Genomic DNA, 27,610 nt, shown 5'->3' with positions numbered 1-27,610 from the left:
ATTGTTGTATTTGCTGTATTTTTTCTTGGAATTAGGTTTCTTCTTTCTGGTTCGTTTTCCTGATTTCATTATTATTGATTTATTAATATTTATAATAAATCGTTCATTAATATCGTTGGGAAATCCTTGCTAACCACTTGTTTATTAACTGTGTTGAATGTGTTTATAATTGTTGCTATTGTGAATATATTGTGTTTTGTTTTTGTTTACGAACCCTCAATGTAACAGGATGTTTATTTTAAACTGTTACATTGGCGTCCAAACAGGGACATTTTCATAAAGACTGAATTGTGCCTTTGGGTTTTTTTCTTTCTGAATTAGGTATGGAGTTATTAATTTGGAAATAATTTAAGCTGGGTTAAATATAAGTCAATAACTACGTTACGTTGGTAGTTATTGAGTCCGATGTGGCAAGCTTCAAGCAGTCTATGTCACTATTCACAGAACAGGTGGAAATGCTAACACACGCGGTGATTATGTATACTCAAGACGGATGGTATGGTATTAAAACTTTAATTAAAATAAAGTACAGAACAACGTTTCGACTTTCTTAAGTCATCTATAGGTTAACAAAAATACAAAGGTTAACTTAAAGTGGGTTTTTCTTCATCACACACGATGACTGATCTACTAACAAGAGAAGTCTCTCCCCTAAACCACAAATGTGGAGAGTCTATTCTACTTACAAACTCGTGGAAAATTCATCAATTTAAGTCTCTACAGTCAACCCAACATCCCTGTCCATTGAAAAGTTCGACAATAAGTCGAATTTTAATTTCTTACAGTTTCTTAAAAGTTTAGAAATTTGTTTTATATGTATCAAGTACCTGAGAATAAATGGGTGAAAACTTTGGCTTCTTGTTTGAGAGAAAGTCTAGTAGAATGGGGAAAAGCTTTTGGATCTGAAATGGCTTTAGAACATTGGATAGAATTTAAAGAAACATTGATGCAGAGGAGTCAGTTAAGACGTTTATTTTGAAAACTGAAAATTTATAAATTATAAAACCATGAAGGTACAGAAAAAGAAATTGTGAACTGTATGGTATCACAATTACACGTTTATTTATAAAAATACTTAGAATATCACTTTGTTATATCAGCTGCTCATGTGCTTAAATTTACAAAACAATATGAATATCTCTTGAATAATAAACAAACATTTAATAATGAAGTGATTAAACTGAGCACTGTAATAAACCTGTGTGATGCTGTACTTTTAACCAAGTAGGATACTTATCTACATACTGTCCCAAGAAAATAAAATATGTACATGTAAGTAGGAAACAAAGAAAGAAAGGATAACAGTCGGGAAACGAGAGCAGGTAACAAAGAAAGAGGTTTTAAAATCCGAGAAAGTACGACTTCCATTAACTGGTCCGGCATGGCTAGGTGGTTAAGACACTTGACTTGTAATTTGAGTGTCGCGTGTTACACCAAATATGCTAGCCTTTCCAGCCATGGGGGCGTTATAATTTACGGTCAATCCCACATTTTATTGTAAAAAAGTAGCCCAAGAGCTACCTTCCCTCTAGTCTTACACTGCTAAATTAGGGACGACTAGCGCAGATAACCCTCGTGTAACTTTATGCGAAATTCAATACAAATCAAACGAATCCATTAACAACAACCAAAACAGATCTGTCACACCGAATGGTGTAAAAATAGTTAGTTGTATAGATATTTGAAGTAAGGACAACTTGTGCCTTGGAGAAGAAATGATGAACTGTCAATCGTTAGGATATTTTGAAGCAAAACCATTAGTAAGAAATATTTAATTTTCTTCAAAGATTTGGCTGCATCTTGTTTAATTGGATTAGACTTCATTTAGCAAAAAGAAGAAACCATTAACTTCAAATAAAATGTGCTTGAATTAAATGTGCCATCTGAGACTGAAAATATACTGACTGAAGAAATACAATGTTCACAATTAAAGAATAAAGACCGTGAGTAATTAAAGCAGATTGTGTTGAAATATATCGATATTTTAAACAACAAATCTGACCTCACAAATTTGTCTGAACATGTAAGAACAACAGGAAAGTCAGTGTTTAGTATTCTTTATTACTATTCTCCCACTAAATTATAAGTGATACATGACGAAGTGAATGAAATACTTCGTGATGGGTTAATTGAACCATCCACGTCTTGAGTTTCTGCAGTAGTTATTGTAAAGAAGAAGACTAATGACTTTAGGTTCTGTGTTGACTACAGGAAGTTAAATCAAGTCTCAGAATCCGACTGTTATCCATTGCATATGAAATATATTTTGTATGCTCTGTTAGGATCAACCTGTATCAGTTCCTGAGAATTATCCAGTGAATATTAGCAGATACTTGTTAAGATGAAGGATCAACATAAAACTGCCTTCATAACAGATAACGGACTTCATAAGTTAAAAGTGATGCATTTTGGTCTAAAAAATGCACCTGCCACCTTCGAAGTGCCTTACAGATAAGGTTTTAGCAGGAGTAACTAAATATTCCAATGCTTATATTGATGATGATATGGCGTTTTCACACACATTTAAACAACATCTGAATGACTTGGAATTAGTTTTCTACAAGTTATGTATAGCTAATCTTGCTGCAAAAGGTTTTAAAAGCACATTTTTCTGATCAAAAGTATCATATCTATGATTTAAACTCTCTTTTGAGGGAATGCATAACAAAGTGAAAGCTGTTACAACTTTTCAACTCCAAGCGACTGCAAAAATTTGAGCACATTCTTGTATATACGTGCTTGGTACAATCAGTTAATTCCAAACTTTGCTTCAATTGCTGAACCATTTTATCAGTTACGAAGGAAGTGTGTCAAATGAAAATGGACCACCAGTCTGAAGACGCATTCAAGGAATTAAAGCAGACTTTATGTGAATTCCATTTCTTGCAACTTCCACTTCCAAGAAAAGGTGAATACTATTTTTTGCATACTGATGTTTGAAATGTTAGGTTAGGAGCGGTTTTGTGTAAAAAAGGTGTCATAGCATATGACAGTAGATTACTGAACTCTGCAGTAAGAAACTATACTAGTACAGAATATAGTATCAGCTATAAACATTCAAGATATATCCAGATGGAAAATAATTTAAAGATATAACTGTCCACGATACCTTGAAATAGTTAGATACAGCTCGTAAGTTAATTAGTAGACTAATGCATTGGTCACTAAAATTACAAGACTTAACCTTTGAAATACTGCACAGAAAAGGAAAAGAGAACCAGTTCCCTGATGCCCTATTTAGACATTCTATTACCCCTGCCCAGAAGAAACTCCATTAAGCTATCACCTAAGTTTTTTGCCATTGTCAATGTTAGCCCTCGAGAACAACTGGCTACTGAACAAGTTAAAGATGATGAACCTACGCATATTTACTCTTATTTGAAAACTGGACTATTACTTGGTAATTCTACTATAATTACAGAGATATAAGTAAATCAAAACACTATATATTAAACAGCATTCTTTCTTTATTACACAAAAAGGGTTGCTATCAATGGTGCGTTCAGACCAGTTATTCCCAAAACATTGACATTGGCAATGTTAATAGAATTACATGATCATCTTCTGGTTGCTCATTCAGGTGTCTAAAAAGTAAAAGATAAAGTATCCAGAAGTGGTTATTGACCTGGTGTGAAAAAATACATTAAAAATTATGTGTTGCCATGTCATGTTTGTCAAACCACTAAATTCATCAGAAGCAACCAGCTAGATATATGTAAAGTACTAAATTAATGGGGCCTGGTGAGATAATAAGAGTAGATATTATGGGACTTTATTCCAAGTCTATGACACGGAATAATTACTTGTTGGTCATAGCAGATTATTTTAGTAAATGTGTTGAATTATATCCTGTCAAAAAATAACTGTAAACTAATTAATGAATACGTGTGCAAATATGGTATTCCTAATACTCTTGTATCTGATAATGACTTACAGTTTGTGCCTAATATGATGAATGAAACTTGTAAAGTTATGAGAATTAAAAACATTTTTACAACTCATATCATCCTCAGTCTAACATTACTGAATGAGTGAGTAGAAATATTGATGGAATGATATCTGCTTATATTGAAAAAAATCATTGAACCTGGTATAAGCTTCTACCTGAAATTCTTGAGCCATTAATGCTTGTATTCATGAGTCCAAAGGTTACCCATCAACTGAACTTCACTTGGGATATGAAACCTTTATTTCTTCGGACCGACTGAGAAAATATCCGATAGCAAACTCAAACTACTGATGAACAAATGAACAGGCTCAGAGGTGACAGCAACAAACCTAAAATCGTACGAGAAGCCTAGACACATTTAAAGTAGGTGATTTAATATTATTAAGGACACATCCTATACCTTTTGCAGTAAATAATTTTATTGCAAAATTGGCTCTAAGTTGGAATGCGCCCTTCAAAATTACGAAGTGTGTTATTCCATTAATGTATCAATTGAAATATCATAGATCAGATACAGTTATCAAATAATTTCATATTTCTAATATAAAGATATATATAACTCACCAGTGACAATTGGCAGTTGCAGCAAAACGAGAGTGTTGGCTACAGAAGACTTGACGATTGTTCTCCCACAAGAAAAGTGTCTTCTTCTAGTGTGTTCGCTTCTCATTCTTCAAGGATCCCCTGATGACATATCTCTATCTCATTCTCATAGGGAATTGTGACCATGTCACAAAATTGATCATCCTAGTTAGCTGGTCTTTAAACTGTTAAACTTTTGATAAGCCGAGCGAAAGTCAGAAGATGTAGAAAATCTAGCTCAAGATACATAAACGTGAACTGTATTTTTCTTATGAGGTGGCCCGGCATGGCCAGGCGTGTTAAGTCGTGCGACTCGTAATCTTAGGGTCGCGGGTTCGCATCCCGGTCGCGCCAAACATGCTCGCCCTTTCAGCCGTGGGGGCGTTATAATGTTACGGTCAATCCCACTATTCGTTGGAAAAAGAGTAGCCCAAGAGTTGGCGGTGGGTGGTGATGACTAGCTGCCTTCCCTCTAGTCTTACACTACTAAATTAGGGACGGCTAGTACAGATAGCCCTCGAGTAGCTTTGTGCGAAATTCCAAAACAAACAAACAATCTCATGAAGTATTTGTACTTCAACTATAAAGAATTCATGATGCCATTATAAAGAGGGTGTTGAAAGTTAGGATACTGAATTTGGGATATTTTATACGAAATGATTAATGTCACCACTTCGTTTTTTCAAGGGGGAAGGAATGTGAGATAGCAAATTTTATTTTTGTTTTTCGTTCATTTACGATTTCCTCCTATCATTTAATTTATCTATGAATTTTTAGTTGAATTAAAATACATAAGCATTTGGTACACAATCATTTGCATTTTTAGTAAATATATGTGTGTGTATGATGAAACTGATACCAGCTTTACTTGTGTGACGCTCCGATACAATTAATGTAGCAGAAGAATATGTAAATTTATGATATCATGAGGCTGTACTCTCATGGCCTACTCTGTCAATACATATCCTACCAGATGTTTCACTGAGACAGCGGTGTGTCTGTGGACTCACGCCGCTAGAAACTGGGTTTCGATACCTGTGGTGGGTTGAATACACATAGCACATTGTGTAGCTTTGTGCTTAATTTCAAACAAACAAATATAAAGACGGTAATAGTTACGCGATAATTACTGAAGGATATTGTTTGTCACTCTATATTGAAAGGTATTGTTTCAACAATACATTTGCCGTGTATTTTTTTGGAACTAGTTGCATTTATTTTCCTGATTCAGTTATTATTGATTCATTAATATTTATGATAAATAATTTATTAATAGTGGTGAGAAGCCCTGGCTAGACGTTTGTTTATTAATTCGTATTCCATTGAAATATTATATAATCTTGTTTTTACAAAATATGCAAGCATTTTGGCCGCGGTTACATTTGCGTTGTTGTTATTTATAGTATGTTTTAGTGTGATATATTAGCTCTACACCTGCACTAGAAAAGGATTATTTTTATAATAAATTCTACTCTTTCTTAAACGTTTCTCATTTTTATGTCATATACAGTCTATTATATTGCCTCCACTTTGATTGCATTTGAAGATTTGTTTTACATACTTCTAAAAAGAGCAGTTACTGATTATAAAGTTTCTCATATATACATAATTTTCATTTTTAAATACTAATTTTATGTATGTATGTACTTGTGTTTTTTCATTAAAGGGGTGTTTCATTTATATTCTTTGCTAAATTGTTATTTTATGTATTAATTATTGGTAGAGGACATTTTTGTATTGTATAGTTTATTTATTAAAGGTTTATTTTGTATGTGTGTAAGCGTATTTAATATACTTGAATGAAATTTTTTCATTTTATTTTAATTTATTCTGTATCTTATGGCCTGGCATGACTAAGTGAATTAAGGCGTTCGACTCGTAATCGGAGGGTCGCGGGCTCGAATCCCGGTCGCACCAAACATCCTCATCCTTTCAGCCGTGGTGGCGTTATAATCCCACTATTCGTTGGTAAAAGAGTAGCCCAAGAGTTGGCGGTGGATGGTGATGACTAGCTGCCTTCCCTCTAGTCTTACACTGCTAAATGAGGGACGGTTAGCGCAAATAGCCCGTGAGTAGCTTCGCGCGAAATTAAAAATCAAACAAACTATATCTTGTCTACATATTAAAAATAATAGAATTTTAGGAAAGGTTTTACGTCTTATTCATTCTTTATTTTGACAGTATTCTTTCAGTTATTAAGATTAACTTCTGAAAAAGGGTTTTCTTTTTATAATTACATTTCATGGTGTATTATTTTGTATTTCAAGCTGATCAAGTCACTAAAATTTATTTCCAGATTGACAGAAGCTCAGTTACTTTGTTGAAGTCCTCCGCTGCTCCAGCGGTAAGCCTACGGAGATAGAACGCTAATTTCAGGAGTTCGATTTCCCTTGGTGGACTCAGCAAATAGCTATGAGAAAACACACACACACATACACACACGTTATTGAATCAGGTTTACCAACAGTGGCTAGCACTACCCACGAGGCTGGTTAATTCTACTAAAATATAAGGGAGTTTGTAAACGCAAAATGTCACTTGACATATTAGTGGAAGACATTGCTGTCAACCATTCTTGCACAATATGCTGTTTTACACACATGCTGCACTTTGTAATATCAGGTGTAACCGCATGATAAATAGAGCGAAAGCAAGTTAATTACTTTATTGACCACGTGCTCTGTTAAAACAGCACATGCAATAAATAAACGAAAAACGTAAAAAAATCCTGTATTAAAACACGATGGTAAAAAATGCATGGGATTCATTCATGTCATAGTTGTGTGAACTACTAATCAAATTGCAGCCCTAAGAAGACAGTTTTATCATTGGCATTTTTTTCTGTTGGAAAATCAAACCTCTTATACTTACTTGTTCAGAAATTCTTCATTCAACAATGGTCTGATCTGTCCTTGGATCCGATAATAATTTGTTTTGAAGGGCACAAGAAAACGCTGTGCTATGTAAAACACTTTATCCTCTGGAAACAAAATTTACACCAGGACACAGTTACAAAACTAATGTCTGTTTCCAACAAAGGACTGATTACTGTCAGATTTCTGAAGAGAGGAGTCCACCAAGTTCTTCTCTGACATTCTACTGTGTAGCCAACTGGCAGGTTGGAAGAAGTATAAGTTAGTCTTATTATTATTATTTTTGTTCCAATATTGCAGGTATTGCAGGTTGTTGGAGACCATGAATTCTCAACCAATGCAGAAGCCCCAAAGGAAAGGACACGTCGAAGTTTTCTGGAGGTGGAGAGGGCAGCGTTCAGATAATACAATTATTTTTATACACTTAAATCTACAGTTTACAAATTCGGAAATATATAAGTAACTTTTTATTTATATTTAAATAGAAAAATGCTCTTTGTGGTTAAACATAAGGCTACACAATGTACCTGTGCTCTGGCAGTTGCGGGTATCGAAACCTTATTTTAATGTTATAAGTCCCTAGACTTACCGCTGAGTCACTATAAAATCTGATTGGACATATATGTAGACGTAAGATAATTTAATATCAAAACTTACAAGGAATATTCACAAGAAAAAAACCGTAAAGACTTGTGCTATAAAAGTACAAAACAAAAGACTAATAATTCAACTTCATTTCCAACTATAGTCAGAAAATGTAAATTAATACCTGGAGATATCAGTCTTAAGGTATTTGACGCTGCATAAACTTAATTTTTAAACAATGTAACAACACCTGAAACGTGCAACATAACCTATAATATATGCCACAATACACAAAATACTCTACTTTTTGAACCAAGAATTTTGGGAAAAGGTATTAAAAGAGACGAAAACGATTTAGCTACTCTTAGAACTTAAGGTTGGCTAAAGAGGTGAAGCGGTATTGAGCTATTTATTTTTATTTTGAATTACTGTTTTTGTTTTGTTTTTTGAATTTCGCACAAGCTACTCGAGGGCTATGTGTGCTAGCCGTCCCTAATTTAGCAGTGTAAGACTAGAGGGAAGGTAGTTAGTCATCGCCACCCACCGCCAACTTTTGGGCTACTCTTTTACCAACGAATAGTGGGATTGATCGTAACATTATAACGCCCCCACGGCTGGGAAGGCAAGCATGTTTGGCGCGACGGGGTTGCGAACCCGCGATCCTCAGATTACGAGTCGCACGTCTTAACACACTTGGCTACTTTGAATTACTACTTTCAGTGATTAATAAAGCTTTTGAATCGGTGACATCTTGGTTTATAGTATTATTTAAAGCTTTTGAGTTTATGACAACTGGGTTTAAACTATTAGTTAAAACTTTTGAGTCTGTAACATTTGAGTATGAACTATTATTTAAAGCTTTTAAGTCTGTGACACCTGGGTTGAATCTATTATTTAAAGCTTTTGATTTTGTGACACTTAGGTTTAAACTATTATTTAAAGCTTTTGAATCTGTGACACCAGGCTTTAAATTATTACTTCACACGAAACCTAACAACATAAATAAAATGTCTTGAACATCAACTTGATACTTTGTACTCATGACCAATATCTATCCTTAGACTTATTTTTGCTGTTTCTACATCATCTTAGTTCAGAAACAAGAGGGAAATGTCAATAGTCGCCGCCTTTGAAATTATTTTGAGCAGATAAAAGTAAGTTGATATATCAAATATTATTTCTTCTTTTCCTTTTTATTAGCTATATTTTTATGCAACAACAATACCAAGTGTTGGGAGCGCGTGTACCTGATTCAGTTTTATTATTCATCAGAATCGCTACAGTTATGACCTCAAATCCATATTCTTTTCAGCAGAATTAGAATAAGTTAATCTATAAGACCTTGGGCTGGTCAAATACGTCAACCGAAAGGGTTTGACAACCTTATACCAAAATTGTAATTAAATCTCAAATCGGTCAAGAGATGACTGAGCTACGAGCAAGCCAAACCAGTGGCACAGCGGTATGTCTGCGGACTCACACCGCTAAAACCCGGGTTTCGATACCAGTGGTGGGTAGACCACAGATAGCCTATTGTTAGTTTTGCGCGAAATTCAAAAGCAAACAAACAAATTCTCAAGTAGAAACTTTTTGCTTATAGCTTGTTTGTGCTTAATTCTAAACACACAAATAAACAAGCTATGAGCAAAAGTTTGTACTTGAGAATTTGTTTGTTTGTTTTTTATTTTCGCGTAAAGCTACACGTGGGCTATCTGCCCTAACCGTCCCTAATTTAGCAGTATAAGATTAGAGAGAAGGCAGCTAATCATCACCACCCTCCGCCAACTCATGAGCTGTTCTTTTACCAACGAATAGTGGGATTGAACGTAAATTACAACGACCCTACAGCTGAAAGGGCGAACATTTTTGATGTGATGAGGATTCGAACCCGCGCCCGACGGAATACAAGTCGAGCGCACTAACCACTTGGCCATGTTAGGCCCGTACTTGAGAGATACAAAATAAAAACTCAGAGCTATTCTATGAGCCTCTACTCTGAGGTTAAACATACGCACAATACTTCATGAAATTGCAGTGCATACGTTTCTTAATAGCAAAATGAACGTTTTTACGAATGAAAATAAGCTATTTTGTCTGAATGGTTTTTAACGGACTCTAAACTTACTCGTTAAGTGTTCAAAATTATGCAATAAAACTTTGGGAGTTTTAGGTGTAGTTTTAACCCCCATTAATAAATTTATATATAACGTTGTATCAAAATTGAGGGCAAAAAATAATTTTAATATTGTTTTAATATACTTAGGCCTCGTTCTTAAAACCTTACACCTATTTCTGACATTAAGAGCAAAAAGTCCTTTAAGTAAACTATTTTATAACATTTTTAGGTGTGGATCCTAAAACTTTCACATGCATTTGAACTTGAGGACACAAAATGTTTTTAAGAAATCAGTCTGTAACATTTGACTAGCGTGAGTCCTGAAAAGTGTGTTTTTAGTTTTTTGTTTTGTTTGTTTGGAATTTCGCACAAAGCTACTCGAGGGCTATCTGTGCTAGCCGTCCCTAATTTAGCAGTGTAAGACTAGAGGGAAGGCAGCTAGTCATCACCACCCACCGCCAACTCTTGGGCTACTCTTTTACCAACGAATAGTGGGATTGACCGTCACATTATAACGCCCCCACGGCTGGGAGGGCGAGCATGTTTGGCGCGACTCGGGCGGGAACCCGCGACCCTCAGATACGAAGCGCACGCCTTAACGCACTAGGCCATGCCGAGCCCGTGTGTTTTTAAAACAAGCTCTTGTGAAATTAATTTGCTTACCATTGTATAAATATATATATAGCCAAATCAAAAATGTTAAATCAGTTATTTATTCACGTATTATGCAAGCATATTTGCTACGTTCATTATTCTATAGGAAATGAAAACAATATTAAAATATATTGCTTTTTTGTTCCGAAACTTGATTACTTCTGTTACGGTGTAAACATTTTCTTAAGCTTGCGATACATCATTACTACTGACTGTAACACGCTGTTAAAACTCGTGTTCTACATTACACAACATGTCAATTAATACTGTAACATGCTGTTAAATTTCATGGTATACATTACTTAACATTCAATTAATACTGTAACACGCTGTTAAAACTCATGTTTTACGTTACACAACATGCTGGCTTTACTTGAAAATTGTTGTTTGATTTCAGGTTCACAAATAATGATAATTACTAAGCTATTTGTTATCTTTTATGAAGTAAATTCAAAACTTAATAGATTTTCACTCAAGATTAATGAAAAAGACTTATAATCATTGCGATGGTAAGTTCGGTGACTTAGTTTTAAAAGGAAATTGTATAATGAATTCATAAATTGTAGGTTTTGTTTGTACCTAGAGATGAAAGAGAACTAAATATGTTGATTTGATTTATCTAAACATGTTGAACTTGGCTTCAGATAATATTGATTTCTACAAAATACAAACAACCAAAAAACGTCCAAGGACAAATTAGCCGCCAAAGAAAATATTTTTAGAGAATTTGAAAAGTTCCCATTGTTTTTCAAGTATACAGAAATCGACACCTGAATAAGTTATATATAATTAACGAAGGTATTGACGCAAAGCTAATTTCAGCAAGACTGTTAGTTAGGTGATTGGTTAAGGACAGTCTTGGTTTTACAGATATTCAGAACCAAGTTACCCAGCTAGTTTAACCCCCTCGGGCAGATCAAGTCTCCCGCCATTCCCTTCCTAGATGACGTGTAGCACACACACACACACACACACATATATATATATATATATTGAGAGGCTGGTGAGGCACCGAACCACATGATACGATAAAGTTCCGGAAAGCATAGAATCGTTCAGCGGTGTTCTACTTCTAGAAGTGTTTGTTTTGTTAACTTTGAACACAAACGGACTCCATATTATATATTTAGGTTTTCCTTATAGAGATCTTGGTTTCTCTCAGTCTTTTGGTTTGAGTCGATTTTACTTCAAGTTTAACACTTATACGAGCCAAGACACTAGTAATCAGAGTTGTAAGCAACGTAAAGTTAGTGAGAAACGAACCAGTTTTCTGCAAGAAAGATGAAATACGAGAATTAAGAAACACAATGTAAATGGTTGGATAATGTCACGAGAAGATAAATTATGATCCTGTTCCGACTCCTTGGGTTTAATGGACCTTACCAGATTTCTGAGGTAAAGAACCAGACAGTTAGTTTATAAAGTAAGAAAGCAGTATAAGTTTATTTGTTATTGATTGATGATGAAATACAGTTTGCTATTGGCTGCATTAATTTTCCTTCATCGATCGTTAAATGCTCTTTAAATTATTGGTCTTTTTTGTGTTATGTTGATTATTGAAAATCTCTGTATAAAATTAAGAAGTTTTTCTGAAAAATAAAATTTTCTAAATATGTTCTAATTTGAAAATATCGTCATTTTCTAACTGAAGATACAACATGTACATTTAGACGTTTTGATTTGCTGTTAATTTTAATCACCTTTTCGACGTAGTTAAGACTAAACATTTGGTTTGAAAAGCGCTTCCATAAATAAATGATTGTTATCTATAATAAAAGTGTCATTGCATTTGACTGTATATAGAAATACATGTTCAATTTAAGAAGTTTTCATGTCAAAATATATTTTACTGATTTTTTAATGCTCTTTAAAATTTACACATTTGGAACATTGTGTTATTCTAAACTGTAGAAAACAACAATAAAAAAACATTTATTTAGTTTTACGACTACTACAGCGTCGTTATCTTGTTTACGAGATTATAAGATGAGGTAAACAAACCACTGTGTCTGTTTCTTAGCTGCACAGGAGGCTCCTAAGTTTATTCTGGTTTAAACTCATCACGTGATTGCCCTATTTAGTTATTAGTTGTTAGTTGCTTTATCATTTCTGGAGACACCAAATGAAGTCGAAAGAGATCAAAGTGCTTTTGCAGCATGAATATGTTGTAAACAAATCAGCATGTTGAATAAAATGAAAGGTGCATGGTTTGTTTCATATATTCTAAGTAATTGTGTTTGGATGGTTAACTCGTGTAGTTTAATAATTATTTTCCATATAGTTGCTTTAAGTTTTATTGCCTCACACAACTTAACAATTACATATGGTATTATCAACTCAAGAAATTTAACAGGCTTTGCCACAGGAAAGAAGTGTTAAAGCAATTTCTGTGTCCGTTTGTACATACTGTATTCATTGAATGTTCCTCTGTAGACTTCGCTAGAGTATTTCAGATATTTGGTTCTTAGGCTGAAAGGTTGTCTAAACATAATTACTACGTAACACAATAGAATTAACCTTAGAACTTTCCAAAGGGAAGAGCTGGTCTAAATGTGTCATTAAATTTCTTATAATTATAGGAACTAATTTAAATATGTCTTTTAGTGTATTATATATTTAGTCTATTCTAATATAGCCTTCTCTACAGTACCTTGTTCTTGACTTTAAGATTACTGTACAATTTAATCGATAGTACAGCCATATCCTGATTTACATGTACCAGATTTTAAGACTACTCAATTCTGACTATAAATCCCAAATGCTGATATAGCTCAGTCCTGATTAGTTCTTCCATTCCTTAGACTTAGTCTGATTCATTCATGATATACTGCCTGAATCTAATTGCTTTAAAATCACATTGTAATCGAGCTATCTACAAGAGTTTAATACCAAATCTGAACACACACAAAATGCGAGGTTGGCGAAAAAAGATTCTGGAAGCATTTGAAACTGAATTCATTTTAAAACACAGAAGAGAGTTCAGCAACTGAATTTGAACAAGGTTTCAAAAGTGTTTCCCACTCGTGTTGGTTCCGTGGTAAGTTTGAGGGTTTATAATGTTAAAAATCTAGTTTTTATATGCTGAGCACAGCACAGATAGCCCATTGTGCAGCTTTAGGCTTAACAACAAACAGAATATTTTATTTTACTTTATATTCGATTGTGTGAATAAATGTAAGTAACTAACTAATTTAATATTCAGGCAACAAGTCGAAGTAAACGAGGTTATTTTGTTTTTGTTAAAACTACGAAAAAAGAAGGCCTTGAATGTTTAATTTATTAGCTAATGAACGTTCAAAATGTAGTTTAGCAAATAAAAGTTTCATATCTTATCAAGGAAATGAAGATTTTTAAGTTCAACAGCGCATTGTTATTTTATACTTTTCATTTGAAAATTATGTAAGAAGCTACGTAAGTAAATACAATACAGAAATATGTATTATATGTAATGTTACAGATCTTTTATAAGAACGAATTTGGAGTAAAAATTCTCCAATTTTTCTTACTAGTTTCGTGGCTTCTATCTCCAGATAACATCTGTACGCTTAAGTAAACGTATACATCTCGAGGCAAAAACATTGTGGTGTCAATCTCGTCAGTTACTTTCGTTAAACGCTTAGTCCGCTAGAGGTCAGTACTGTCAATCTTGTCAGTCCACTGATAGCTACGCCTTGTCCAGCAACACAATGTCGATTGCTTGATTTGTCACGCTGTAAACCCCTGCTGTTCCTTATTGTATGGTTTCAACAAATTGGCCTCCAGCTGTTCCTTGGATTCTTTGAAGAATCCTTCTATCTATAGAATAAAAAAATTCATTAAGTACTGAAAGAGAAATGGAAATGGTTTTGTCCTCCTTTTCCCATTCTTTACCTTTGAGATGCTTGGGATAATGTACTTAAAAGATACCACATGAAAGAGCTCCACCTTGCTTGAAGGCCTTCATATAGCGAGGTCTATTTTACATCATTAAAGAAAAGAGAAGGCCTTTCGGTATTTGGAAATGGGGATTAACAAAAAAGTCCAAACTAATGCCCTGTTAATTTTTTTAAATTCAAAATCACTCTTTAAGAAACATGTTTGTATGGAACTCTTATACAAGGATTTTGCTCTTCTGAAGTTTCACAGACTTCTAAATCAACAACTTCAGATATAACCATTTTACTTCATTGTATTAAAGAGTTTGTTTAAAATAAAGTTTTTGTATTCTAAAGATGACTGGTATGGGTATGAAAACTTCAATTAAATTGAAATACAGAACAACGTTTCGACCCTCTTAGGTCATCTTCAGGTTTAATTTAGGTTTTAATACCTATACTAGCCGTCTTTAGAATACATTTTTACTTCAAGTGGGTTTCTCGTCATCGTGAAAGTTTTGTTATATACGTGGAATGGACCATGCCATTAATATCACTTGAACGCTGACATTAGTAGAATATTTTGTTGTTTTGTCTGTTTCAGACAACTATATATTTAACAATTTCAAATTTTTCTGATAAATGATATAATTAAACTTTCTGTCTAAAATAAACGCTACAGAAATTAGTCCTTATACATGGTTTTACTATATGTAAGAAAAGTGAAAAAAAAAAAATTATACGTAACGTCATTAGAATGATCGAGAGTGAGTTTTAAAAACTCGATACGATGTCCTGCGAAGTGTATATGTCAGAACAATTCAAAGCCACAATACTGTATATTTGGTTTTTTAGACAGTTGGTTTAAGTTTTTTTGTACATGTTTTATACCTGCATAGCCAGCTTAACATTAAACTTTTAATCTATTATTAGTGTCATGAATCACGAAAAAGATAGAAAATCATATATTTGTTATCGATTTTGTTCGGTTCAAGTTTTACAAGCAACTTGCCCAACACAAACTAAAACTTAGGAATGAGAAATTAGCTAATAAAACATTTCTGCTGTTCTCCACTGTTGGTGTTTTTATACAAGATTAAATTTTTAACCTTTGCAAATAAGTGTTAAGTAAACACTCTGATTAATAAATATTTCCAGTATATAGCAACTAATTACTTTAACCTTTAGGGCAACGTCTTAACAAGTTGATATTTAAACATATATTTGTAAACCGACACGGAACACACTTGTAGCTGTAACCATACTTGCGTGTACAATTACTGAGTTGCTAACGTCACACCTGTCGTGTAAAGTTGCGCGTGAAGTGCAGGGACGTATCAGTCTCACGTGTCTAAATAGTGACAGTTAGGACAACATGGATATAAGTTTTTGTTTATAACAGCGTTTTAAAGCTCTCCAACTCTCTGACAAATTAGAAACAAACACGGAAAACTTGATAAATGTTAACGTAAGTTGTTGTTTATTTAGTTATTTTTAATTTTTCCAGAAGTCATGAAGCACTAATCAAACTCGGATTTATTTGCCAACACTCTTAAATTTACTGTGTGAAGTGAGAATTCTTGAGCATTTAACGTATTACTAATAATCTAGAACTCTCACCCAACAACTCCATTGAACATTTTGTCTGTAGTCTATATCTTTGAATATTTGTAAGTTTCTAACTTGAAAGGTTTTTGGTTTTATCTCCCCCCCCCCGAAAAAACACATTCCAACAACATAACATAATTTATAACTTTGTTTGTTTGTTTTTGAATTTTGCACAAAGCTACTCGAGGGCTATCTGCGCTAGCTGACTTTAATATAGCTATGTAAGACTAGAGGGAAGGCAGTTAGTCATCACCACCCACCGCCAACTCTTGGGCTACTCTTTTACTAGCGAATAGTGGGATTAACTGTCATATTATAACGCCCCCACAGCTGAAAGGGCGAGCATATTTGGCGCGACGGGGATGCAAACCCGCGACCCTCAGATTATGAGAACACGCCTTAACGCGCTTTGCCATGCCGGGCCTAATTTATAAGTGTTACAATAAACCCTTTCTGAACGAGAAGTGATCGAAGGACGACAGCTTTTTGTAATATGCTGTTAAATTCAGGTCTTCAGTTAATATATTTTTCTGATATTCACAGAGGACTTGATGTTGCTGTGAAATTTATTTGTGTATTGTTTTAGTAGTTAATATATTGTTGAACAAACATTTTGTAAAATTTGTGTAGCACCAGTGAACGTTTTTTGTGAGTAAATTAGTAGTTAGTTATATCCATCGAATATTTCTTTGTCAATCATCACCAACCTAACATCTAAAATTCTAGATCCAAACTTTCTATTTTATTCTCAAGGTGAATTATCAAACCTATTTTCTATGAGTTTGCAATAAACGGAACCTCACAAATCATTCTCCAGCAGCTCAGTGGTAAGCTTGAGGCTTTCTAACTCTAAAATTTGGAGTTCGATTCCAGCGGTTGACACAACACAGACAGCCAGTCGTGTAGTTATATGCAGTAAGTATCCAGCAGCTCAGTGGTAAGCTTGAGGCTTTCTAACTCTAAAATTTGGAGTTCGATTCCAGCGGTTGACACAACACAGACAGCCAGCCGTGTAGTTATATGCTTAATCCTCGTCTTTCTAAAGCAGTCACGAAAATACTTTGTATTAAAAATAATACACGACAAATACTTATTTGTTGCAACTGTATTCGAACTTTAAATACTTCGATAAATGTTTGAATTTATGGGGTGTTTGTGCCAGCAGATGGGCTAAGGAACTCTAAACTTAGAGTTGACGTATTTGCCTGAGATTAGAACACCAGGTTAGATTGGAGCCACATTGATATTTTATGTTTTTAGTATATAAAGTTATACTGTATTACGTTTTGGAATGAATCATATTTAATTTATTATTTGAGTCAACGCACTGTAATCTAACTGTAACGTGATACTGCTTTTGTAGCTGTTCGTACTTTTTATTATTTTCATAATATTGTTGTTAAAGTTACTTTGGCTTTGAAAATCGGTGATTAGTACTGTTTTATTTAGGAATCATTCAAACACTATATTTTTTCAGTAAATTCATAGGAAGTCCCTGTAATCCCTAATGTAGTCTATACTTTCAGTATGCTTTGTCACATAGGTATTTGAATTGCGCCATCTCGCATTTCAATGTTCGGATTTAACCAAGCAGCCTTATAAAATAGGATTATGTGTTGACTCCTGGAGTCCAAAATTCCTTTTTACTTTCGATAGATTTTAATCCGCTGTGTAAAAAAAACAACAAGCCAATCCCGTCCATCAGCTCAGGATTTGACCATCTTTCATCTGTGTATTAAAAAACAAAACAAAAACACAGCTCTGATTCAATTAATTAAATGTATTAATCATCCTTCAAGTTCATTTTGTTTTATAAAGGTAGTACACAGAAAAAATAAATGTTTGTAAACATTTTATTTTAAACATACTTTCCATTAATTTGAACGTTTTGCGCATGTCGTGAAGAATAGTTGAAATTTTGGCCAGAATGTCTATCAGGAAATTGCTATTTTCATGTGAATACATTTGAGTTGCACTGTTTTAGGAACGAAAAAAGCCAGAACGTAAGTATGCTAAGTGAGAATACTAAAAGGCGCAGAGTTGGAAAACATTGAAAATGTAATATTTCTGTCAAGTGACTTTCATCAGTTGTGTGTACTTAGACGTAAAAGCCGCTAATTGGTTTAACTCAAAATTTTCATAGCAGTAATTTTAACCGTTAATCACTGTTTCATAATTCATTCTCAATGAATTACCAACGTAGAATGCATAAAGTAAATAAATTGTTGAAAATTATATGTTGGTAGGAAACTAAATATTTTCTACTACAAATTCTCATTTCCTTCGGAATAAAACGACTTTAGTGTTGAAGAAAATATATATATTTAAGATTGACTTCGAGTGTTACACTGTTAATTTTTACCTTTATTATCATTCATGTATGCTTGATATGAGATAAATTAACATATAAGCTAATTAATATTCTACAAAACTAAGTTTCTATAAATACCATACAAATACGATCCTGAAAACTAATCTTATGTAAATTAGTACTTATTTTCTGAAAGAAGCAAGCAGCATATATTTAAATACTGTTGACTGTCATTTATTTGTAAATGAACTACAGCCTGTACTTTATTAAAGTTTATCAAATTTCGAGAAAAAATAGCTCTTATAGTATTTTTACCAAATATTATAAACTAAGATTGAAAAATCAAACTTGTCTTTAGTTAGAGAATATTTAAATGTATTTCAACATTGTCCTGTAAACTATTGTTTGAAACAAATGTACGTTTTTTTATGATATGATTCGATAAATGGATTTAGCTTTCTTAATAAGAAACCATCTCTTGTATCTCTTCAGTATAAAGAAGCTTAACCGGTTTTTAACAAAATTATGGGATTTTCAGGTCAGAATTCAACCAAGGAAAACAAACAACTTTTATATTTAGCTATTATATAAAGCAAAACAGTACAAGTGTTTGTACATTTTCGTGCAAAATAACTCCAATCTTACTGTGTGTATGACACTGACGATTAAAAATACTTCTTCACGGAGTGCCACATCTTTGATGTAACAACACTTTTACTATTATGTAATAATAATAATAGTAGTTTTATTTGAATTTCGCGCAAAGCTACCCCCAAAGCTATCTGGACTAGCCGTCCCAAATTTAACAGTGTAAGACATCACCACCCATCGTCAACTCTTGGGCTACTCTTTTACCAACGAATAGTGGGATTGACCGTCACATTATAACGACCCCATGGCTGAAAGGGCGAGCATGTTTGGTGCGACGGGGTTTCGAACTTGCGACACTCGAATGACGAGTCGAGTGATTTAACCACCTGGCCAGGCGGGGTATAATAATAATATTTTCTATAGAACTAGTTACTATATCCTCCCTTTTTCTTTTTTTTAGAAAAATGAATAAAAGGTTGAAGTTTAAAAAGAGCACAAAACAATGAAGAAACATCTTAAAGAATCTTTAAATTTTGCAACGTTTTTCACCAAGTGACTAATGTGAATTAACAGCACAATGAAGTATTTCAGCGACCATTAGAAAGAACGTGAACTTTGTGATATTTTTTCAATGTCTTTCCAAACTTAACACAGGCATATTTTTATGTGAAAGCAATAGACTTCTATGCTGTGTAATTTTAAGATTTGCATAAGTAATATCGCGTAACAAAATATTGTTACAGCTGATGATTATGTATCCTTACGTTTGATCACTTGAAGTAAAATGTAAATTTATACTATTATTTTCTGTGTGCCTAAGTGATAACTAATTGCGTAATAAATTATTTTCCGTTGGTACGTAGAGTTTCCCTCACAAAAAATGTTCCTCGAACTTTACAAATAACTAATTCATACTGCTCCGAAAAATATCCATGCTTAAGAAGAAAAACTGATCACAAAGTTATCCAATGTTTTCAGCAAGGTAAGAGTAGAATGGTAACGTAATTCCTAACAAGCTATTAGCTTTCAAGGATCTGCCTATAATGTGAGGCTGAAGTTATATGGTTCATGTTCTATTGCCAACAAAACATGAAGTAATTAATCACATTCTGCACTTTGAAACCGTAGATATATTATATAATTGACGGTAAAATCCAACTATTCCCTCTGACAATGAACTCAAATAGTTGGCAGTTGGTGGTTTTGACTAGTTGTCTTTCTCCTAGTCTAACATTTCAAAAATAACGATCACTAGTTCACATAGTCTTCTTATAGCTTGGCGTGAAATTAAATAAAACACACCAGCAAACTGATAAGATTTATATATTTTTTCCTGTTCTGGCTTTCATGAAATGTTCATTTTATAAGTCATGTGCAGTACTATCTGTGTATTAATCCCATATCTCAGACTGTTTCTGTAGTGCACCGTTTTTATTTTTCATGGCAAACTAGAGTATATGTAAACAGTATGATTTGATAAGCTTTAGATAAAATCCATTTTGAGTGCTTGTTTTATGAAGTGCAACGAGTTATTAGCGTCAACTTCGAATGGGTGAATGATCTCCTGTGGTGTGAAGTGTTTATGTTGTCGCTTTACTGAATTTATATCTGGTAGTATAAGTCTCTCCCAAATATATCATGTTATTTGGCACTTTAACATGTTATTTGATACTGTCTGTTTTTGTTCTTGCAACCTTTTCTATCAGAAGCTTTGTATTTTTTAGATATCCTACAATCTTCAAGTTTTTCATATCGAGAAATAGCTAAATTAGATGTTCTGTTGAAAAAATAGTTAATTAATTAGTGCACAAATGATTGATAACAGAGTAAGCAGACTGTTAGAAATTATATACATGTATACATTTCCACCTATAATTTCGCTCATAAGTAAACTGTTAGATACCAGCACTGTGTGGAGGATTGTAAGTTTGTTTGTTTGTTTTTTGAATTTCGCACAAAGCTACTCGAGGGCTGTCTGTGCTAGCCGTCCCTAATTTAGCAGTGTAAGACTAGAGGGAAGGCAGCTAGTCATCACCACCCACCGGTAAACAGTTAACTGTCTACTTTACAGAGTTCCTACGTGATGAAGCAAAACCAAAACTATATTTGTGCATACCCACCAGGTACCTGTCACAATCAGCAAAAACGTTTTAGGAAGCAAAACTTTAAAAAAGAAATTGTTGTGTAGTGTAATTGTTAATAACAGTAAAATTACCAGAGTGTAATGTCTGACAGAGGAGAGAAGGTTTTGATAAACTTCAGGACTTTCATAACCACCATTAACCACAGATTAAAAAACAACTCTTTAAATAGTTGCCAATATCAACTAAATATGTGCATCGGCAAATGAGACAACTGTAATTGGCCTATATAGTGATCACAAGGATTCATCGACTGAATTGATTACCAAACCTTTCAATCTACTCTGGTAGAATACCCATAACTTGAATTATAACTCTGTAATTATTAATCTCTGTATTTAAATTATTACATAATGCATAACAGCATATCCATTAAATACAAACTCTTCGGATGATCATGAATTGTACAGTGTTTAGGGACATCTCACTGCACACCCGTCTGTTACTCACGCAGGAGTTAGATCCTAGCATTCGATTAACAAAAACAAGCAATCATAAACCAAAGTTCAAAATCCTATAACTAAACATTAAAAGCAAGAAAAAGTCTTACCATAATGTGTGCCATTTGCTTATTTATACCTGACACAATGTCAAGGGAAAATAGGAATAGGTGGAAAACCTCAATTACCCTAGGACAGCCACATTTTACTGCTGGTAGTTTCATCTAAAAAAATAATGAAAGAAAAACTGTACGCAAAATATTCACCAAACTAAGCATTAAATAAATCAATAAGTAAGTGAACAACTCAAGGCTGTCGCTACTTTCATCATTGAAATGCAAATATGACTGTGCAATGCATATCACTTCAGTTCTGCGTCTCTTGCTTTCAATGATGATGAGACTGATATTGATATGTTTTTATTTTCGAAGAAAATTATAAAATGAAATTACTCAAAGCAGCATCCGTCGGCGGGGGGAGGGTGTGTGATAATATAATAATTACTTTTATGCTTAGACTTTATTTTTTAGTACTAAAGACCGTTGAGAATATTTCTATAGAATTAAACTGTTCTGTATTTCCTTTGTGTGTAGTAAAGACCGTTAAGAGCACTTCTATAGAATTGAACTGTTGTGTTTGTCCTTTGTATGTAATAAAGACAGATGAAAGTATTTTTTTATAAAATTGAACTGTTGTATATATTCTTTGTACCTATACTGTTTGAAGCGTCTCTATAGAATTAAATTGTTGTTTATATCTTTTGTACATAGTAAATACCATTTGAAATATATTTATAATGTTAAACATAATCATGATATTGTATAAAACAAAATTTAAAGTGTAGTAATAGCTCAATATTGAACAAAAACCTAAGTGTTCTTACTTTTATCGTGGAATATTGAATATAAGCTTAAGCAGCAAAGGAATTAACGAAGTTTAGAATATCAGATTAATCTCAATAAAAGCGTAGACTGAAAAGGTATAATTTTACATAGCCAGAAGTTTTAGAATTCGTGCATAAAATATAATTTGATAACTAAAACACACTTATGTCGTGAGTAGTTGGAAATAATACATTCCGTTTCTATACTACAAGTATAAAGGAGTTTTAAACAAAGAATCAGAAAGTACACCCTCGTGCAAATTAATTGAAACAAGACGGAAAATTACAATTTTTTTTTTCAATTTTTGCGTTTTATTTCTGAGAATCCAAAAATTACTCACAAATTAATACATGATATGACCGCCTTTGTTTTTCAGAAAATCATTAATCCGCTTTGGTATCGAGTCCATGAGTTGACTGCAATCTTTACTAATTTTTGGATCGCGTTACCACACCTCAATTATGGCCTCAATTAGCTTATCTTTCGTAGTACAGTCTTTTTCACGATGTTTTTCTTTACAAATCGTCCAAAGATTTTCAACAGGATTTAAGTCCGGAGAGTTTCCAGGCCAGTCCAGCATCTTTATTTGCTTTGTAGTCATAAAATTCTTTACAAGTTTCGATGTGTGGCACGGAGCCAGATCTTGCTGAAAAATGTCAGATCCATCTGAATATCTCTTTGCATTTCTGGAATGACTCTTCTCTGCAAAACTTCGATGTACTGTGGTCCTCGCATCATACCTTCTACGATATGTAAGCCTCCGACGTCACAGTAGCTGAAAAAGCACCAAAACATCTTCTTCAAGGGATGTTTTACGAACTCACTGATGTGAGATTCTTGAAGTTTCTCCTCTGGAGATCTGCGAACATGCAGACTTCTTTGACCATGTACGAAGAAATGAGTCTCGTCACTAAATGACATCTTCCTCCATTGTTCTTGTGTCCAGTTCTTGTATTTCAGACTCCATTGATACCGTTTTTTCTTCATTGAGTTGGTAAGAAGTTTGTTTCTCTACTTTTTAGTGCTCCCATTCCTACTTTTTAATTTTTTCACTTAAAGTTTTTACACCTGCCTCATAGTTTCTTGACGCTAAGTCTCAAGAGTGATTAGTTTCTAAACCTTTCCTTCTTGTAACTTTTTTTAGAGTTATTTCTCGACATTTTCTGGCTTTTGTTTATATCTTTACTATAGTTTTCTCTCATCTAGCCAGGGTAGCAATCTTTTCTTTGATTGGATTAATGGCTAAGGCTTTTTTTTTGCAAACTTAGCGGTACTGTTTCTGACATTTTTTCTCTTCTTGCAACAATGTTCTCTTTGCTGAAACAAAGATTTTAAAGGTTATCAATATAAGATCTTCTCATATTCTCTCGTTTTCTTTTCTTGAAAGGCATATTTTAAAAATCGCAACTTACCAGTTAAAATTTTAGAATTTAATAGGTCACACTTATTTTGAAAACAATGCAAAGGTAAATTAGATAGTTTATTCATGTTTTCTGTCCCGAGTACTCGAGCGAAGTTGTATCAGTCTTTTACAGTGGTAACGTTTGTCCTCATGTAGGAAACTCTCATATTAGGCATTTACTGCTATGATACAGCTACTTTGTCCAACAGAGAACCATCGAGTGAGATGTATAGAACTGAAATCTTTGCTTTCAAATGTTAGACCATAATTAGAACCTGGTTCTCTAGAATCTATCTAATACACGTTATTTTTCTTTTTGTTGTTTATCTAGCTAATACAGTTGCAGACTGATCACGTAATGCAATCATGCATCTACACGTAATATGAGGACAGGTTGTTACTTGGCAACCCAAGGTGTGCTCGTAATCAGAATGTGGTTAGTAGTATATTTTTAGCTCATTAGTAGTGTTGCAAAATGCTTATTGTTTGTTATTACCATCCCCCACTGCAGATAGCCTGATGTGTCTTTGCTATGAGAAACAAACTCAAAAACACATGATATTGTTGCCAAGGCTATAAATAAAACTAAGAAAAATGATTTTAACGAATTGTAAATCGTATGTATAAGGTTAAGGCAGGAGAGAAAGTTGTCTTTACAAGATCGTTAGTCAGATTGTCAAATTTGTGGATTTGTAAAATTGTTGTTCTTGCTCTACCAGCTTTCTCAAGCACTTTGGTGCCTTTTTTACTTTGCAGTTGGTTTATTTACTATTCAACATTATGTGTAAAGCACTTATAAAGTTCTGTTTATATGTTGTTTGTTTAACATTTTAACTTATATTGCACATCATACCCATTCGTGTTACATGTACTACTATACTCATTATAATCAATGCGCTTTTTTCGAATATTCAATTTTTTATTTCACTAAGAAGCTTGTTACGTAAGTATACACGTAATTAGATTCTTGTGCTCATTTTTAAGGACAAAGCTACATCACTGATATTATAAAATCCTAAAGCTTACTGCTGAACCACCAGAGGCTGAGATATTTGTGCTTTCTTATGGCCTTTACAACAAATTGCGAGTATTTTGAATATATGCAGTAAATAGAATTTAAAATGGTGTGCAATCGCTCCTTTGATTCCCATTGCATAAATCGTGCTTTGAATAAAATTAGTGTTCACGAAAACAAAAGTTGTCCCACTTGTTCTTTGCTTTCGTGGATGATTTGAAGGAAAGATTTCTTATACGTTATCATCATATATTTGATGATGTTTGTAACACAATGAACTTGTTCAAGGGGCGTCAGATTTGTATATTGAATGAACTGATGGAAATTTCAAAGATTAAACGAACAATGCTTCGTGTGAAACAACTTATTATGGCGTAGTGTTTAACGTTGAAAAACGCATATTGAATTGACATGGTACAATTGTTCAAATGCTTCCAACTGTGAATCCAGATGCAGATGTTGTCAACGGAAGGTAACCGACTACTTTAATCATATATATATATATATATATGTATATTATGATCACGTATCTAGTGGGGATTCGAAGCAGGATTACTGTGGTGTACTCTCAATTTTGGAAGCTTTGTATATGTAACTGCATTGCATAAAGATTTTCTGCAAATCAAAAAACTATTCATGCAAAATCATAATGCAAAGGTTTATCAAATGCACGAGTTTACTGTTGGATATTTACGACTGAAAATAAGAAATCTAGTAGCAATTGTGCAGTAAATCCATACAGATACCAAAGATAGTAAGAATTTGATTGATGCTCATTTTGCTTGTTTAATGGTGTATGTTTTTAGATGTGTGAACATGACAGATAATGATATATCTCATTACAGTTATTTACAGACTTCGGTGCAATGGGACACTTAGGAAATTATGTCTCAGTGTTATATACACTCAGTCGTGAACAGCAAGCAGTTTTCAATAAAGCTAATGAAAAAAAAGTTCTTTAAGATATCTTTTACTAGGTATAAGGATATAATTTTTGAGAAAGGTAAAAAGGATCACTTTAAGAAATACTCCTTCAAATTGTTCAATTGCAGCCAGATGTATCGAAACTCAAAGCGTTGCAGAAAATGAATTCGAAACGGAAGTTCAATACGAAGGTGAAGTCGAACTAGAGAATGACATATCAAGATCAAGTCGAACCTGAAGCTCATAATAACAATGCTGATAGTATAACAACTGCTATTGGGCAATGTATCCATAGAGATGGTTTTGATCTTTCTTGGTATGCAAGGAATATGTGGTAAAATTGAGGACGAAGACCTAGTATTCTCTGATGTGAGTAATACGGGTGATACAGACAACGAGATTTGTAATGAATGCGATGTCATTCACGATGAGATAAATGAATTAAATGACAAAGAAGGCATGTCACCACCCAAAGAAATTATTATCCCTTGTACAAAGGTTGTAATAATTCTATCAACTGAAATACGGCGCCAACAGGGGGGGGTGACGAAGAAACTCCAGATCTTTAGGTGCCTATTGACGATACTATTATAATATATATATGTATAATATTTGCTCAATTTGGAAAATAATATTCTTCTCACTGATATTTTTTTCAAAGTCATAAATGCAAATGACCACCTGACAACATGATGCCATATCGTTTGCAGGGTTAGAGGCAAAGAAACTAAATGATGGAGGATATGTTGAATTTCTTAAGGTATCGATAATGATAATTTAGTTGTAATTTTGTTCGTGAGCCTAAAAAAAAACGTTACAAATCATTTCAGAAAGATTGGGCAATAAGGCCTGTTGAAGGAAAGACTTGTGGAAAAAGTATATAAATCATTATATAAATTATGTGAAGCAAATATATAAAATTGGAAAGCAAATGATAAAAAAAAGGTCCTGGTCGCATGGTTGAGAAGCTGTAAACGAAAACCCACTACATTGTATCTACCATCTGAGATTCAATCGGCAATCGGCGCTTTCATTGCAAAAACAAGAAAGAGCAGCAAATGGCCAACTTTCAACTCATACGTTTTTACAGATGTGCTTTCAAATATCATTAACGATATTCTTGACGCAAACATTGCACCAAAGGCATGCTTTACAGTGGTCCTGAAAAATATCGAACAGCTAGTTCCCTGATGAGAGGAAAATAAAAAGCGAGATCAGCCAAATCGAACAGAAAAAGAAAGAAAGACAAACCACTGAAAGAGGAGTCCAAGAAGGTGTTTCATTCGGTACTTGTTGGAAGGTCAGCTGAAGTATTCATCCAAAAGACAACGAAATCGTAAAAGAATTATAATTTATTTGCATGGAAGAAAGAAGGAAAAGAAAATAGAAAAAGGCCCAGCAAAAAGTGCACTTTTCCGGAAAATGTAGTCAAAATTGCAATTTTCAAACGCTCATAAAATTTCGAGTATTGATGCCTACAAAAATAAAGAATAAAATCACTGTTGAAAATATTTATTTGTCGTTGATCAATTTTAGTAGTGGACCCCCCTTGATGGACTCAGCAGATAATCCAATGTAGCTTTGCTGTAAGAAAACACAAACACAGACACTAAACTCCCTATTTTATTGCTCAAATTCCACAGTTAATGTTCCACAATAATCGGCAATATATCAGGAAATT

At 33.6% G+C, this 27,610-nt stretch overlaps 1 protein-coding gene across 3 annotated transcripts in view; it reads left to right on the top strand.

Annotated features, from left to right (window-relative positions):
* The window catches only part of LOC143258676 (epidermal growth factor receptor-like), a 196,505-nt gene that overhangs the window by 89,677 nt on the left and 79,218 nt on the right, over positions 1-27,610 (top strand). The window contains exon 1 of one of the 3 annotated variants that reach the window (XM_076518059.1): positions 11,758-12,154. The exons of 1 other annotated variant lie outside the window; for it this stretch is intronic. The gene's annotated coding sequence lies outside the window, so the exon portion shown is untranslated. Of the gene's footprint in view, positions 1-11,757; positions 12,155-27,610 lie in introns of those variants that run through there. One more of the 3 variants, XM_076518058.1, reaches the window with a different exon arrangement.

The sequence above is a fragment of the Tachypleus tridentatus genome, chromosome 8, assembly GCF_004210375.1.
Source record: "Tachypleus tridentatus isolate NWPU-2018 chromosome 8, ASM421037v1, whole genome shotgun sequence".
Taxonomy (NCBI): domain Eukaryota; kingdom Metazoa; phylum Arthropoda; class Merostomata; order Xiphosura; family Limulidae; genus Tachypleus; species Tachypleus tridentatus.
The sequence above is the reverse complement of the archived record's forward strand: the minus strand, read 5'-3'. Positions and strand labels throughout refer to the sequence as shown.